We start from the raw sequence: 15496 nt of genomic DNA, 5'->3' as shown, positions 1-15496 counted from the left end.
ACATTGCATGCACCTTGCGATTCGTTTTCCCTTGGTCTCTTAGCGTAATTGCATTTCGGTTTCGGTTCTCTATTTGATTTTGCTAAATAATCACAAATTAATTGAATTGGCTTTTTTCCACCGTCTTTCTTGCTGGCGGACGAAAATAGTAGCCAAACCCTAACCCAAACACAAACCCCACCACAGAGAATTCTAACCAAGCTAAAATCCTCTCATCCTCTCCTTTTCTCCGCACCCGCAGTGACTTTTAGCTTCTGGGTAAAGTGCAAACAATTGCAATTTGCCATTGCCATTACATTTTGCCTGTTTTCTTTGGCCAAGTTTAATGTTTTTGTTTTTGTTTGCGGTTTGGTTTTGGTTTTGGCTTTACTGTCTCTAGCTGGGGGCCACGTCCCTTAATTAGTAGCCCACACCTGACAGCCGACTTTGCCGGACCGAGTGCTGCTCTCAATTTATTGTCTAATTTTGTGCCACGTCGCGTATTATTTTGATTAACATTTCTTGGCGTGAGTCAGCAAATTTGGCGTTCTCTTTGGCCTTAGCAAAAGTGAACCAAGAAATTTATTTGATAGGGGAAGCTTTTTCAACTATAAAATAATTTAAAGAAAATGTATATTGGACTTTAAAATAAATAAATGGAAAATTTATTAAATTAAAAATATAAAAAAATAAATTTTAATATAAGATTCTAAGATTATTTAATGAATAAAAATGTATATATATTTTTATTTATTTTTAATTTTATGCATATACATACATTAAAATATTATTATTCACATTTCTTTTTGTATTTCCTAACAAAATAATTATTAATTTTTAACATTAAAAAGAAAAAATGAAAATCTTAATTTATATACATATATTTAAAACAAAAACAATATTCTAGAAATATTACTTTAATTACTAAATAATAATAACTTCAGTATATATATATTAAAAATTAAAAATATATTAAACAAAAAATTCGTTAATTACGTACAAAAATCTTTCGGAATACAGTTAGTTTAATATTTTATTAAATTGCAATACAGACTTTTTTAAATCTATATATATAAAAGAAAGTTGTGTAAAAGTGAAGACTGCTTATAACTTGATTTGGGCTGAACCAATTTTCATGGTTTTTGATTTGTTGGATTTGTCTCCGCAACGAGTTTAGTATAGGGTCTTAAAAATACTGAAAAAATTTGCCGAATACTTGAAAAACGCGGTTTTTTCCCCAAATGTTCAAATTTTTTTTTATACCCAGTAGGCTTGGTAACAGTGACAGTTTTGACAATAGTGTAGAAGTAAATAAACAAATGTAGTCAGTCAGTCTACGGTCTCCTGACCCCGAGCAGACCTGACTATTCAAAAAAAAAAAAAAAAAAAAAATTTCAAATCAAAAGGAAAAATATTTCAAATCAAAAATCTGCAAAAAATCAAAAGATTAAAACCTGACTGTTCAAAAAAATAAATAAAAAATTAAAAATTCGAAATTAAAAAAAAAAAAAGGTAATTATTAAAAAGTGTATTTTTGGCTTTTTATATTTTCGGACTTTTAAACTTTATAAATATTTCAAATCAAAAATCTGCAAAAATTAAAAAAAAAATCAAAAGATTAAAACCTAACAATCAAAAATAAATAAAAAATTCAAAATTCAAAATTCGAAATTAAAAAAAAAAAAGTTAATTATTAAAAATTGTATTTTTGGACTTTTACAAAAGCTAAATATCTCGAAAGTTCAGGTATTTGTTTGTCTCAAACATAAATTTGTGTAAATTATTTATATTTATATTTCTCGATTGTTTTATATGGTTTTGTGCGAGGGCAGTATTACTATTAATAAAAATGCCGCGTCCTAGAAGATCTAATCTTTCCCGGCGGACCCATAATGCAATTAGGCAACGGAATAGCGCGAGTCAATTATCTGACGAAGAGCGAGAAATCGCCCGAGAAAGGCTCCGCGTTAGTACCCAGGGAAGAAGGGCCTTAATTCGTGCTTCTCAAAGAGAGGCAGCCCGTGAAATGGCAATAAGAAATGGTTCAAGGATTGATTTGAATCGAGCAGCGTTTCGATATGATTGCACCATTGATTACAGCTTGAATCGTTTAGTTTGCATTGGTCCAATGGACGTTGTTTGCTAGCATTGTGGCGCATTGAAGTTTGCTGGTGAAACGCCCGGTTTGTGCTGCCTTAGTGGTAAAGTGACATTGCCATTAGCGGTCACCATAGCCATTGCGTTCCCTGCTTTATGGCGAAACACTAGAATCACGACATTTTCTAGCGAACACTCAAAAATACAATGCCTGTTTCCAAATGACATAATCTGGGGCGGAAAATATTGGAGACGGATATTTAAGGTAATTTACGTTAAAAATTCTATTTTCTATGACTGCCAAAAAAAAATTTTGAATAATGTAGTTTGTTAGATTTCTGTAAATAGTGTTTGTAAATATAACTATAACTTTGGCTTTGAATTTAAAGATTCAAGGCCAGATTTGCCATCGCATTGGATCATTGCAACCTATTGAAGATGCACAGCAAAAATTCTTGCAAATATACTTCATGGGCAATATGGAAGAACAACTTGACCGGCGTCAAGAAATGAACACAGCTATGAAAAGAGCAATTCTCCATGATTTTCATGCTTAGAAATTTAAACCAACCAAAACTGTGCAATGGAACGCGTTTGGTGATAAGAAAACTGATGAGCAATGTGATTCACGCGTTGATACTCAAAGGAAAATTTAAAGATGAGGAAGTTCTTATTCCTAGGATTCCGATGAGCTCAACAGATATGCCCTTTGAATTTAAACGAATTCAATTCCCGCTTCGTCTTGCCTTCGCCATGACGATCAACAAGTCACAGGGCCAATCTTTGACTATTTGTGGCCTCAATCTAGAAAATGCGTGTTTTTCTCATGGTCAATTGTACGTGGCATGCTCACGTGTTGGCAAACGATCCGCATTATTTGTTCTTGCACCCGACCAAAAAACGAAGAATGTCGTTTACAACAAGGTGCTTGAATGAAAATCCGATTAATAAATTTATCAGTGTATCCCAGCCTGAACAACATAGCTTTCAACAATTTTTTACCTAGAAATAATATAGAGGGCAATGCAACGTTTGCCGGGCCAGCTAGTTATTTTATAAAAGTGGTTGAACTTAAATTCATAAAATAGTTTGCTTAATTTCAAACAAAAAAAAAGCATGAAAAACAAAATTGCCCAGCTATATAAAAAAAAAAAAGACAAAACAAAAAAAAAATTTAAAAAAAAAAACAAAAAGATATACCAAAATGCATCGCTCAGAGCTATCAAACAGAATATGAATGGAATTTGTAAAATGAAATCAAATATTTATAAATATATCGGAAAAAACCTGCATAAAATGTTTACATCAACCGCGAAATAAATTGTATAATAATTTAATGACACTCAATAAAATTGAAATATACAAACACATATACATATGCATCTCTGTCGATATGTATGCCTACGGTGTGTGTCATTAAATTTGAGGCAAACCAATGCCAGAAATGCCATAACATTTCATAAACACGAACACATATTTATTTATTTCTATTTACTAATATTTTGCTGTATGTGAGTATATGATGTAAGTGTGTACGTATGTGTGGGTACTATATCTAAAGGCTGCAGATGGGATCTTCTCTGCCTCCGCCTTTGCTTTCCCAAAGAAACGGACGCAAAATAAACACACGTGTGAACATGAATCGAATGGCTGGCCAAAAGATGCTCCGCACAGATACATACATACATATATGTATATGTATATGCATATTTATATACAGTGATACATTGACTGAGTAAAATCAGCACAAAATTGACGCAATTGTCACAATTTTGTTTTTGGCCAAACGTCGATTGTTTGTGTATTTACTAAGGCCTGTGACGACAAATACATTGGCTATAGTTAAATACAATTTTAACGAACTGTCAATGATAAATCAACAATTGACATCCACTCACAAAACTTAAAATGTCATTGGTGGAAAATATACTAATGAAAATAAAAATTTATATAGTTGCTGAAACTAAATTAATAAATATATATAAAAAAAAATGCAATTTTCAATAAAAAAAAGAAAAATATAAAATATAACCAAAAAAAAAAAAATTTTTTAAATTAGCATATCAATAAAATTTTTGTATTTTGAATTTAGTTTGAAAGTTTCGTATAAGCCCATCATTTTTATTACCAATTAATAAAAGTAAAAATTTGAATGTTATATTTAATATCTTGTATTCTATTGGAAAAGTGTCATAAAACTTTAAAGTTTTACAATTGATTTTCTTCTGTAAAACAATAGAGAATATTACAAAATTCTGACAGAATCAACTTTTTGTCTTTCACTTTTTTATAAGAAACAAAAATACAAACTTTATTATATAATGTATTTAATAATTAGAAAAATTTGTTTGAAAAGAATTTGTTCTCAACAATATTTTATACAATATTTTATAACAATTATTTAATACAAACTTTAATTTAATACAAATTTAAATTTAATACAAACTTAAAGCATTAGAAATAAAGAATAATCAGCTATTCAAGAAAATTATAGAAAATGAATACAATTTAAAGAAAAGTGTTTAAAAATTTACTAGACCACTTTAGTACATATTTTATAAATCACGTCAGTTGATAAATAAACTAAAAATGTAAAAAAAATAAAAAATAAAATTGAATAAATAAAAATTAGAGCAAATTACTATTTTTCAATATAATTATATTTATAATATATTTATAATAATATTTATAGAGCATACAAAAATCAAGCTTAATATATAGTTATACTATAATAATTGAAAGTTTAAAGAAAAAGCAATGAGTAAATAATATTTCAATTATGAATTTTCAAGTCTCTAGTTTCAACAGCGCCAGAGTTGCATGCATTCAAACGGATAGACTTACATTACCCAAAAACCAATATACTCATTTAACATACGTAAATGAGTACAAAAGCCCGTTTAAATGCAATGCCCTAAATATAAGAAAAATAATAAATATAAATATAATTACTATTTGCGTAAATAATTTAAATTATTGGTAGTTTAAGCAAGGCATGCTTTACTGTAGCATCTAAATCTGTGACTGCCTATGCCGGAGTGTGAGTGTGTGTGAGTATGGGTGCTAGCGCAGGCGCATTGCCAAACATTTTTTGATATGACTAAATGACTGACTGACTGACTGACTGACTGGCAACAAGTTATTGTTGTTGCTGGTATGCTGCGACTTGTGTCAGCTCTGTCCTCCCCATCAATTAACACCACTTTGCCACATACACAAACACACAGACACACACACACAAAGAAATTGGGCAAACAGAAACATCAACTGACAGCCAGACAACAAGTCGGATTTTATGTATGCACTAATCAGTGGGACCCCATACGGGCTATACTCGTATATGCTATAATCTGTGGGCGCCCACTCCACGAGTCATTGTCTATAAAACAAATTAGCGAATCAGCTATAAATTTACAATTTACACACGAACACCCATACACACACACACAAATACAGCTATACATACATACATATATATGGGAATTTCTTCAGATTAAATTAGCTATCTGTCTGTGTTAAATATAGCAGACGTCTGCAAAATTTGAATCAATTAGGAGCTGTTAATTGATAATTAATATTTGAGTATCTACAAGTTTTGTGCGGATAATTTAATTTATAAGCAACTTTTACTCAATAGCAGATCGGAACAATTTTGTATTTACGATTTAATTACAAGAGAAATGGTTGAACTGGAATTTCAGCAATATTACTCATACGCCCTGTTTACGCAATTAGTTAATGTTTTAGACTGTCAGAACGTCTAGATGGTGCACATTAATCAATTTCGAACGCTTTGAGCTATATTTAGCCATATTTAAACAATAATATTTCAGCACACTTTCACTCATTAACAAACACCAAATGAATGACTCAAGAATCTTTCAGCATTTTCCTATGCTACTTAGCTTGAATATTTGTTTACATTTCTTCTTATTATGGATTTTGGCAGCAGATCGTTTTTTATGTTCTGCAAGTCAATTAAATGTATTTTTATTGAATTTCTTTGACTTTGGACAAAACAAAAAAACGAAACTGTTAACAGTCATAAAATATTTATAATATTATTCTTTGTTTTAATTTATTTATTTGTCCTTAGCTCTTTGCTTGTTCTACTCGAACATCTTGTATACGAATATAAATATTCACAAATATATATCTATATGTATATACATACATATGCATATATATACGCAAATATTTAAACAATATTAATAGCAGCATTTCTTGTTATAGATCTGTGAGCTATTTTCTATATACATATTTGCCAGCGACGTAAATAAATTTTTAACAAAAAATAGAAAATATGTATTTTATTATATGTATATATTTTCATTTAGAATTAGAATTTAAAAAAAAAATTATATATCTATATATATAAAAGAAAGTTGTGTAAAAGTGAAGACCGCTTATAACTTGATTTGGGCTGAACCAATTTTCATGGTTTTTGATTTGTTGGATTTGTCTCGGCAACGAGTTTAGTATAGGGTCTTAAAAATACTGAAAAAATTTGCCGAATACTTGAAAAACGCGGTTTTTTCCCCAAATGTTCAAATTTTTTTTATACCCAGTAGGCTTGGTAACAGTGACAGTTTTGACAATAGTGTAGAAGTAAATAAACAAATGTAGTCAGTCAGTCTACGGTCTCCTGACCTCGAGCAGACCTGACTATTCAAAAAAAAAAAAAAAAAAAAAATTTTTTCAAATCAAAAGGAAAAATATTTCAAATCAAAAATCTGCAAAAAATCAAAAGATTAAAACCTGACTGTTCAAAAAATAAATTAAAAATTAAAAATTCGAAATTAAAAAAAAAAAAGGTAATTATTAAAAAGTGTATTTTTGGCTTTTTATATTTTCGGACTTTTAAACTTTATAAATATTTCAAATCAAAAATCTGCAAAAATTAAAAAAAAAATCAAAAGATTAAAACCTAACAATCAAAAATAAATAAAAAATTCAAAATTCAAAATTCGAAATTAGAAAAAAAAAGTTAATTATTAAAAATTGTATTTTTGGACTTTTACAAAAGCTAAATATCTCGAAAGTTCAGGTATTTGTTTGTCTCAAACATAAATTTGTGTAAATTATTTATATTTATATTTCTCGATTGTTTTATATGGTTTTGTGCGAGGGCAGTATTACTATTAATAAAAATGCCGCGTCCTAGAAGATCTAATCTTTCCCGGCGGACCCATAATGCAATTAGGCAACGGAATAGCGCGAGTCAATTATCCGTGAAATGGCAATAAGAAATGGTTCAAGGATTGATTTGAATCGAGCAGCGTTTCGATATGATTGCACCATTGATTACAGCTTGAATCGTTTAGTTTGCATTGGTCCAATGGACGTTGTTTGCTAGCATTGTGGCGCATTGAAGTTTGCTGGTGAAACGCCCGGTTTGTGCTGCCTTAGTGGTAAAGTGACATTGCCATTAGCGGTCACCATAGCCATTGCGTTCCCTGCTTTATGGCGAAACACTAGAATCACGACATTTTCTAGCGAACACTCAAAAATACAATGCCTGTTTCCAAATGACATAATTTGGGGCGGAAAATATTGGAGACGGATATTTAAGGTAATTTACGTTAAAAATTTTATTTTCTATGACTGCCAAAAAAAAATTTTGAATAATGTAGTTTGTTAGATTTCTGTAAATAGTGTTTGTAAATATAACTATAACTATGGCTTTGAATTTAAAGATTCAAGGCCAGATTTGCCATCGCATTGGATCATTGCAACCTATTGAAGATGCACAGCAAAAATTCTTGCAAATATACTTCATGGGCAATATGGAAGAACAACTTGACCGGCGTCAAGAAATGAACACAGCTATGAAAAGAGCAATTCTCCATGATTTGCATGCTTAGAAATTTAAACCAACCAAAACTGTGCAATGGAACGCGTTTGGTGATAAGAAAACTGATGAGCAATGTGATTCACGCGTTGATACTCAAAGGAAAATTTAAAGATGAGGAAGTTCTTATTCCTAGGATTCCGATGAGCTCAACAGATATGCCCTTTGAATTTAAACGAATTCAATTCCCGCTTCGTCTTGCCTTCGCCATGACGATCAACAAGTCACAGGGCCAATCTTTGACTATTTGTGGCCTCAATCTAGAAAATGCGTGTTTTTCTCATGGTCAATTGTACGTGGCATGCTCACGTGTTGGCAAACGATCCGCATTATTTGTTCTTGCACCCGACCAAAAAACGAAGAATGTCGTTTACAACAAGGTGCTTGAATGAAAATCCGATTAATAAATTTATCAGTGTATCCCAGCCTGAACAACATAGCTTTCAACAATTTTTTACCTAGAAATAATATAGAGGGCAATGCAACGTTTGCCAGGCCAGCTAGTATATATATAATATGATATATATATTTATACTTAATTTGAAATAAACATTTTTCTATAGTAAGTTGATTCTTAAAAGAAAACAAATTTGAGGCATTCAAAAAAAATGTTGTTTGCTTAATAGAGAAAATATTCAACATTGACGGAGCGCATAAAAACTTCACTATCCTGATGACACGCAGTGTATATAAGAGTAAAATCCATTTTTTTTTTTTTTTATAAAAATATATAAACAAATTTTCAAAATATTAAATTCTTTAATTATGTGTTTCTTAATATTAATTTTTCTCTCAAATTACACATTAAAATTAAATTAATCAATAAATTAGTCTAAGATATAATATTATAAAGGCAACTGCATATTATTTTTTACGCGTATTTTGTGCCCTAAATTTAATAAAATTTACAATTTAAATTGCCTGAATTTCATTTTCCCGTTACTCCTGCCAGTGCAGCTTTAACATCATTTAAGCCGCCGCACTTCTTGATTTTATCTAATTAGCAGCTGCCGCTGCTGACTTAAATAAATTTTCCCGAAATCAGTTAAATAATTGCAATAATAAAATACACAATGCAATCTGTCTGGGGCCATAAAATCGAGCTGTACAAATCGTTAAAAAAATATATAAATTTCATTTTTTTTTTTTTTTTTTTGTTAAATCATTGCGGGATACAACAGCAGCAGCAGCAGCAAATGGCAGCCAGTGCAACTGCCACGCCCACCACATGCAGGCGGCATTTTGTGTGTGCAGCCATTTGGAAAATAAAATCAGAAATCACTTTAGCAATCAGCCAACCAACCAGCCAGCCAGCCAGCCAGTCGACCAAACAACCAAACAAACCAGCCTCAGTCTCCCAATTCGTCTGACTCAGCTGAACTCGAAACGGGGCCCGGAACTGGGGACAGGGCCCATTGCAGCCCATTGCAGGTTGATTATATATAATATATATATATATTCCCGTTCTGTGAGCAGCTGTTGGCGGTGCATCAAGCCAAATGAAAATGAGCATTGACAACTTTTAGCGGCACATGCACTGAAAACGAGCAGACACTCAGAATTGTAAACAGAATACCGAATCAGAGCAGAGAGCAAATTATTTTGCTGCTAACAATGGCATGTTAATAATTAACTTAAATGAAACAGTTTATTTATACTCGATACCCTGTAATATGACAAACGAATCAGTTTGAAGAGTCAAATAAATTTGATAAAAAATATTTTTCTATTAAAAAGTATGGAACGGAAAAAATGATTTTAGTATGATAATAAATCCATAATAAATCTATAAAAAACCATACAGTGAATACTCTTAGAACATTTATATGATCAATTCAGACTTGTTTTTTTTTTTTTTTTTTTAAATGATGATGGATTTTATTTTAACTCTATGTATTATTAGAACTTGATCAGTTATTCCAACTATATATTGTATTTCGCTCCGCTAATTCTTTTCTCAACTTCCAACTTCAATCCTTTACTTTACAGCGAACTTTTGATTCGTTAACTTTTTAACAACTCCCGTTTATATTTATCTGTTATTGCCTTACGACATGTCGTGTAGAGCCCATTGAATATCAGCAGAAAATATAACTGACAATGGAAATCGTCCAATAATTGCATGTTGAATTCTTGGCATTTGCGAAATTGTTTGTAAATAATTTATATATATATATATATATGTGTGTGTGTGTGGGAATAAAACAGTTTTTTAATTTTATTAAAATTAAAATTTAATTACGTGCTCAACGCATCACAAGCGAGCAAATTGAACATCCATAATCGTTGCTTTACTCCACAATGATATTAAGTTATCAATTATATAATCTAGAGCAACGGGTGTGGGCCGCCTCTCTGACGACACGAGCCAGAAACCAAATTTGGCAACATGCGCATAGAAATATCAACAAATTGTCTGGAATATCTTGTTTTTGATATTTTTAGAATATTTATTTTCTTAAATTTATCTATTTATATCCATAGCTCGTGAAATAATGGGGAATACAGGGCAGAAGAGTTATTAACAAACAGATTCTGTTTTTTTTTTTTTATTTTGCAAATATTTTTAGTATGATGTCAAATCTAAGAATTCGAATGGTAAATAAACATTAGATTTTCGAAATAAAATTAAAAATATTAATTAAATTTTTTTATAATTAATTTAAATGTTTATAAAATATTTTTTGGCAATATTTATCAAGCCTTAGGTGATTTCATTTGTGAATATGATAATTATATTCATTTGCGCATATTGTTTGATTAACTACTCACGACTCACGCTCTCATCTCTAATAAAACAATTTATTGGCACACGTGCCATGTTGTACACAATCGCCGTCTGATTAAAGATAAAATTAAATAAATATTTTACCACCCTATCTTTGATACTAGTTCATTAAATTAGCCGAATAGAATAGCTATCTATCATTCGGGTAAAAATATTAGTTTGTTGCATCATCAAATTTAAAGCCAGTCCTCATTAATTTTTGTCCCACACTCATCATTTATATTGTAGTAGTCTTTTCTATATATATATATTTCTGCACAATTTAATCTTGTTTAATTATTTTTAATTGCTATTTTTAATCGACTAAACATGGCATCTTAAATGTTTACACAGGTGCTATTCGCATACAACAAATATTAAAATATGAATTATTTATAAATATTTCGCATCAAGTCGAGCGAAACTTTCTTTAAATCTAAATTTTTCATTCAATGAGAAAGTGTCTTTTAATGTGGCATGTAAATCAATCTAAAAGCCAGACAATTTAAAAAATATATAATTTTCTTATTTATAAATATTTCGAATAACTGATGCGAACAATATGCAAAACAGAAAATCATGCATAGATATATATTTTATCTATAGTATACGCATATACATACATATATATTACGTGTTATATCAGAAATTATATTTGGTTTGCTCTGTCCGTTGGCCGCCAAGTTGTTGCTCTTCATCTAGCGGTTGTTGTTATAATGTTAGTTGTTTATGTTTCCGCCATATACTTATAATTATTATATGCGTGCATATATGATGCTTATAAATCCTTATGGATTAGTTATATGTTGTTGTTTTTGGTTAGTTTGTTTGTGGCCTGGCCATCTGTTGTGGAATCTTATGCTCAAATCTACAATCTAGTATATCTGATTGTTGGCTCGTTATTATGGGTAATAAATAAAATTTATATATTTCATCAGTCCCACTTAATTATAGCGTATGCCTTTGGCTGAAAGGCATCAGCACATATTCAAAACAAAAGCAAGTCTGGTCGGGGATGCGCGACTAGTAAAGGCCCTGTGCTCAAAGTGGACCATCAATAATTGAATTATTATTATTAGCAGGCTTATGATAATTATTATAAAATAGAAATGTAAATGGTGCATAAAAGGGAAAAGCGTCTTGGGAGAGATTATCAGAGAAGTGGAGATCAGAATACAGCAAATGCGCTGTCTGGAAAGAGTCTGTTCTCATAACTCCGCTTTGCGGCTGACCAATAAGACCTCATACCACAAATACTAAGGTAATTAGTAAGAGTACATAGAATGAGCCATAGCGTTCGGTTTCATGTTGAGAGGCAGCCAAGAGAAGAGAAGCAAATGCAGTCCCATCTGGTTGACAGAACAAACAAATTTACTTAATTATCAGCTCGCTTATCCATTATTATCATTAACACCCCAATCATAATTAATATTATTGAAATAATTATTAAATACTTAATTATTATCCAAAAGTAATTGAAGGAGCACTCCAATGCGCTGCGACTGTCCAGCAGAAAGTTTAAAAAACGACTGATCGAGCCCTGTTCTATGCTACCCATTTTATAGCTGAAAGAAATTTCACTCCAAATGGAACACAGCTGCTGAAAGACTCTCTCATGACTCGCTCAGACGTCGTACGACTCGCTCATCAAGAGTGAAGCTACTTTATACACGATTATATTAGAGGAACATCGATAGAACAAATCAATTATATATATTTTAGGTCTGTTCGTCATCGTATAAATGCGCCTACAATTGATTTAAATATTGCCAACTCTTAACAAAGACGGTTGAAATTAAATTTTGTGTACATTCATTGATTCACTTGCCAGTCTTAAATTTTTCCATGAATTATTGTTGCCACTCCCCAACAAAGTCCACAATCAAATAAATTTTCCACACAAACAAAATCAAATCAGATTCAGACTGGGGCTGGAGTTCAGGGCTGGGTCTGGCAGCCTAATTGGTGAGACAAAGACATATTAAAAAGTTTTTTACTTGTTTTATTACTGGGCCGCATCAGCTAAGAACAGTCTATATGCTGAGGGGCTGGCTGCTAGCCTAATTCAAAGGAATGATGGCCAGATAAGTACGAGTATTGTCATCGTAAGGAAACAACTGTACAATACTCTTTCCAAGGTTAATAAGACCTGTGGCTGTAAAATTTAATGGAAAAAAGTCATAAATATTTTTAGAGATCTCTTTATACAATTATTTAGCTCAAGTCCTTTACTCTACCCAATCGATAAGCCGACAGAGAAAAGCTTATATACTCTATTCTCATTTACAACTTGTATTACCTACCGCAAGGCCTTAATATGTATGTGTGAATCAAGACTTCAGTCGTCTGACTATACATATGTATGTGAAAGAACAGTACGACTTCAAAAATTTCACAGCAATGCAAAAAAAAAAAAAACTTTTAATGCGGTATTCAATTTTGGATGTATGCTACAACATGCATAGCGTTACCTAAGGTTATGTGGGCCGAAATTATATATCAGCTTAGCGGCTGGACTGTCGCATGTCCTGGCCAACAGGCAAAAACTTGGCAGCAAATGTGGCAGCCAAACAAACGAGCCGAAGTCATATATAAATATGTACGCCCGAAAAGTGTTGCTATAAATAACCTTAGACACGCTCCGTACTTTGCTCGACATACTAAGGGCCAAGCCCTCACATGCCATATGAGAAATATGTATATAAGGGTAAGTATATATATATATGTGTATATGTATTTATATATATATGTGTTTTGCATGTGTCCTGTATGCACGCCAACTTTTGTAACTTTTGTCTGCAGCGAAAATCAAGGAAACAAAGTAAAAACCGCTTTTCGTTTTACTTTTTTCTTCCTTTATCCCTTTAACTTTTCTTTTACTTTGGACATGTTTTGTTGTTGTTGTTGTTTATAAAGCAAACCCAACGGCAAGTGTGTCAAAGCAACTCGCATAAGCAAAAACAGCCAGCAAAAATACAAAAATATAAAGAAGAAATTATGCAAAAGTTTGGCAGTCGCCTTTGGGCTGCCTGAATATGGACTGCTCGGCTTCATGATATATATATACATATATATATATATATATACATTTTTATTTTTTTTTGCGGATAGATAGAGTGTATAGTGTAGGACCCATTGTACTAATGGGTCTGCAGTGATGCAACAATAATTTTTTCAAGGAATTATTATTGCACAGATAAAAACATACTATCCAAGTAAACCTAGAGAATTTTCTGTGACCATAAGTAAAACCCGATCATTCATTCGTCTCTGGTTTCAATTTCTGTCCGATTACTATTAGTAAAATTGTATAGAAGTAAATATTAATAAGAAGCAAACTTTAAACAAAAAAAAAAAATAATAATAATAATAATAATAATAATAATAATAATAATAATAATAATAATAATAATAATAATAATTTAAATAAATAATGTTCGAATACCAGTAAAAAATCCGACAAAAACATTTATATTCTAAATAAATAAATGTTTTACATTTATTTTCTAAGTAAATAAAAAAAAAATTTTAATAACAATTTGAATGGGATTAAAATATGTATTTTAATTTTTTACCTTTTGACTTATTATAAATAAATATAGTAGAAAAAGTATGCTTTTAGTCCCACTCAATTTTTTTCGTAATTTAAATATTTTAAATTATAATAATTGTAGAATTTGCTTTCATTTAGCTTAAGCTAAACAAGTGCAGGTGTTCTTAGCCTGGAAAAAAACTTACCTGTACTCTTATATACCAAAGCATATTATAACCTACATAAGCATAAATATGTCAGGCTGTTTGTGTGTGTAGATGCATGAGACTTACTACCCTGACAAACACCTTCCATAGCTAGCATAGGTAAAAGACAAACTTTTGTGTGTCTACCCAAAACTAAGTAATTAAATTATGCTGAATGTTGCACGCTTGTTCGCGTGTGCAGACTCCATAGAGAAGGACATAATGTAAAACAAAATAATTATTTCAAAAAGTTTGCACATTAGCTACAAGTTTTTAGAAGCATCCCAACAGAATAAGAAAGTAAATAAATACCGTATGTAAATTTCCATGGCAAAAGCTTTTAAAGTTCTCTATTTTCCTCATATTCCTTTTCTTTGTTTTCCACCTAAAGCACTACAGAGCAGCTGATGTAATTGGTTTATGTCTCCCGCAAAAGATAAAAGACACAGTTATTTCATGTATATTTTTTAAGGATTTCAAATTCATTTTATTGGTTTTTTTTTGTTTGTTTGCTTTGTTTTTTTTTTTTTTTTTGCTTCTCTTTTCCTTTGTGTTTGTTTCTTCTTCTTGCTTTTTTTCTTCCATTCATTACTTATAATTGGTTTACTTGCTCGTAATATTCATTTACTTTTATTTTTACTTTTATTGTATGTATGCTTGGATTTGTTTGATTTTTTTTTTTTTTTTAAGACTTTACATCTTGCTTGTTGTTGGTATTGAAATTTTATATATATATAAATATATATATATATACGCACTTGCTATATAAACTTAAATTTAAAAACTAAATTAAATAATTTGAATTCTCTTCTCTGCTCGCTTCTTTTTTTATGCTTTTCTCTTTCTCTTTAATCAGATTTTACATATTTATAAATATATGTACCTCGAATTTAGCACGCACACACATGAAACAACAACAAAAGGGGTTTTCATTTGCTCGTTTTTGAAATTCTTTCACAATTTGATTTTGCTGATGCCGACAAAGAAGTGATTTGCTTGCTTTAATTAATTACAAACTATAAATTTGTCATACAGTTATTTTTATTTTTATTTCTCTTTTTTTT

At 30.7% G+C, this 15496-nt stretch overlaps 2 long non-coding RNA genes across 3 annotated transcripts; both read left to right on the top strand.

The window, feature by feature from the left end:
• The first annotated feature begins 1019 nt into the window (after window positions 1-1019).
• On the top strand, window positions 1020-3059 carry LOC149269936 (uncharacterized). Its single transcript, XR_016269208.1, has 3 exons — window positions 1020-1725; window positions 1812-2341; window positions 2466-3059. It is a non-coding gene; the product is annotated as an uncharacterized LOC149269936 (long non-coding RNA).
• A 3378-nt stretch (window positions 3060-6437) lies between these two features.
• On the top strand, window positions 6438-8366 carry LOC149269935 (uncharacterized). 2 transcript variants are annotated; one of them, XR_016269343.1, is made up of 3 exons: window positions 6438-7123; window positions 7210-7648; window positions 7773-8366. It is a non-coding gene; the product is annotated as an uncharacterized LOC149269935 (long non-coding RNA). The 2 variants fall into 2 exon arrangements; XR_016269344.1 differs by having other exon boundaries at window positions 7710-8366.
• Window positions 8367-15496: the final 7130 nt, after the last annotated feature.

Source organism: Drosophila arizonae, chromosome 3, assembly GCF_054131065.1.
Source record: "Drosophila arizonae isolate 15081-1271.41 chromosome 3, UAZ_ARI_1.0, whole genome shotgun sequence".
In the NCBI taxonomy this organism is placed as follows: Eukaryota; Metazoa; Arthropoda; class Insecta; order Diptera; family Drosophilidae; genus Drosophila; species Drosophila arizonae.
The sequence above is the reverse complement of the archived record's forward strand: the minus strand, read 5'-3'. Positions and strand labels throughout refer to the sequence as shown.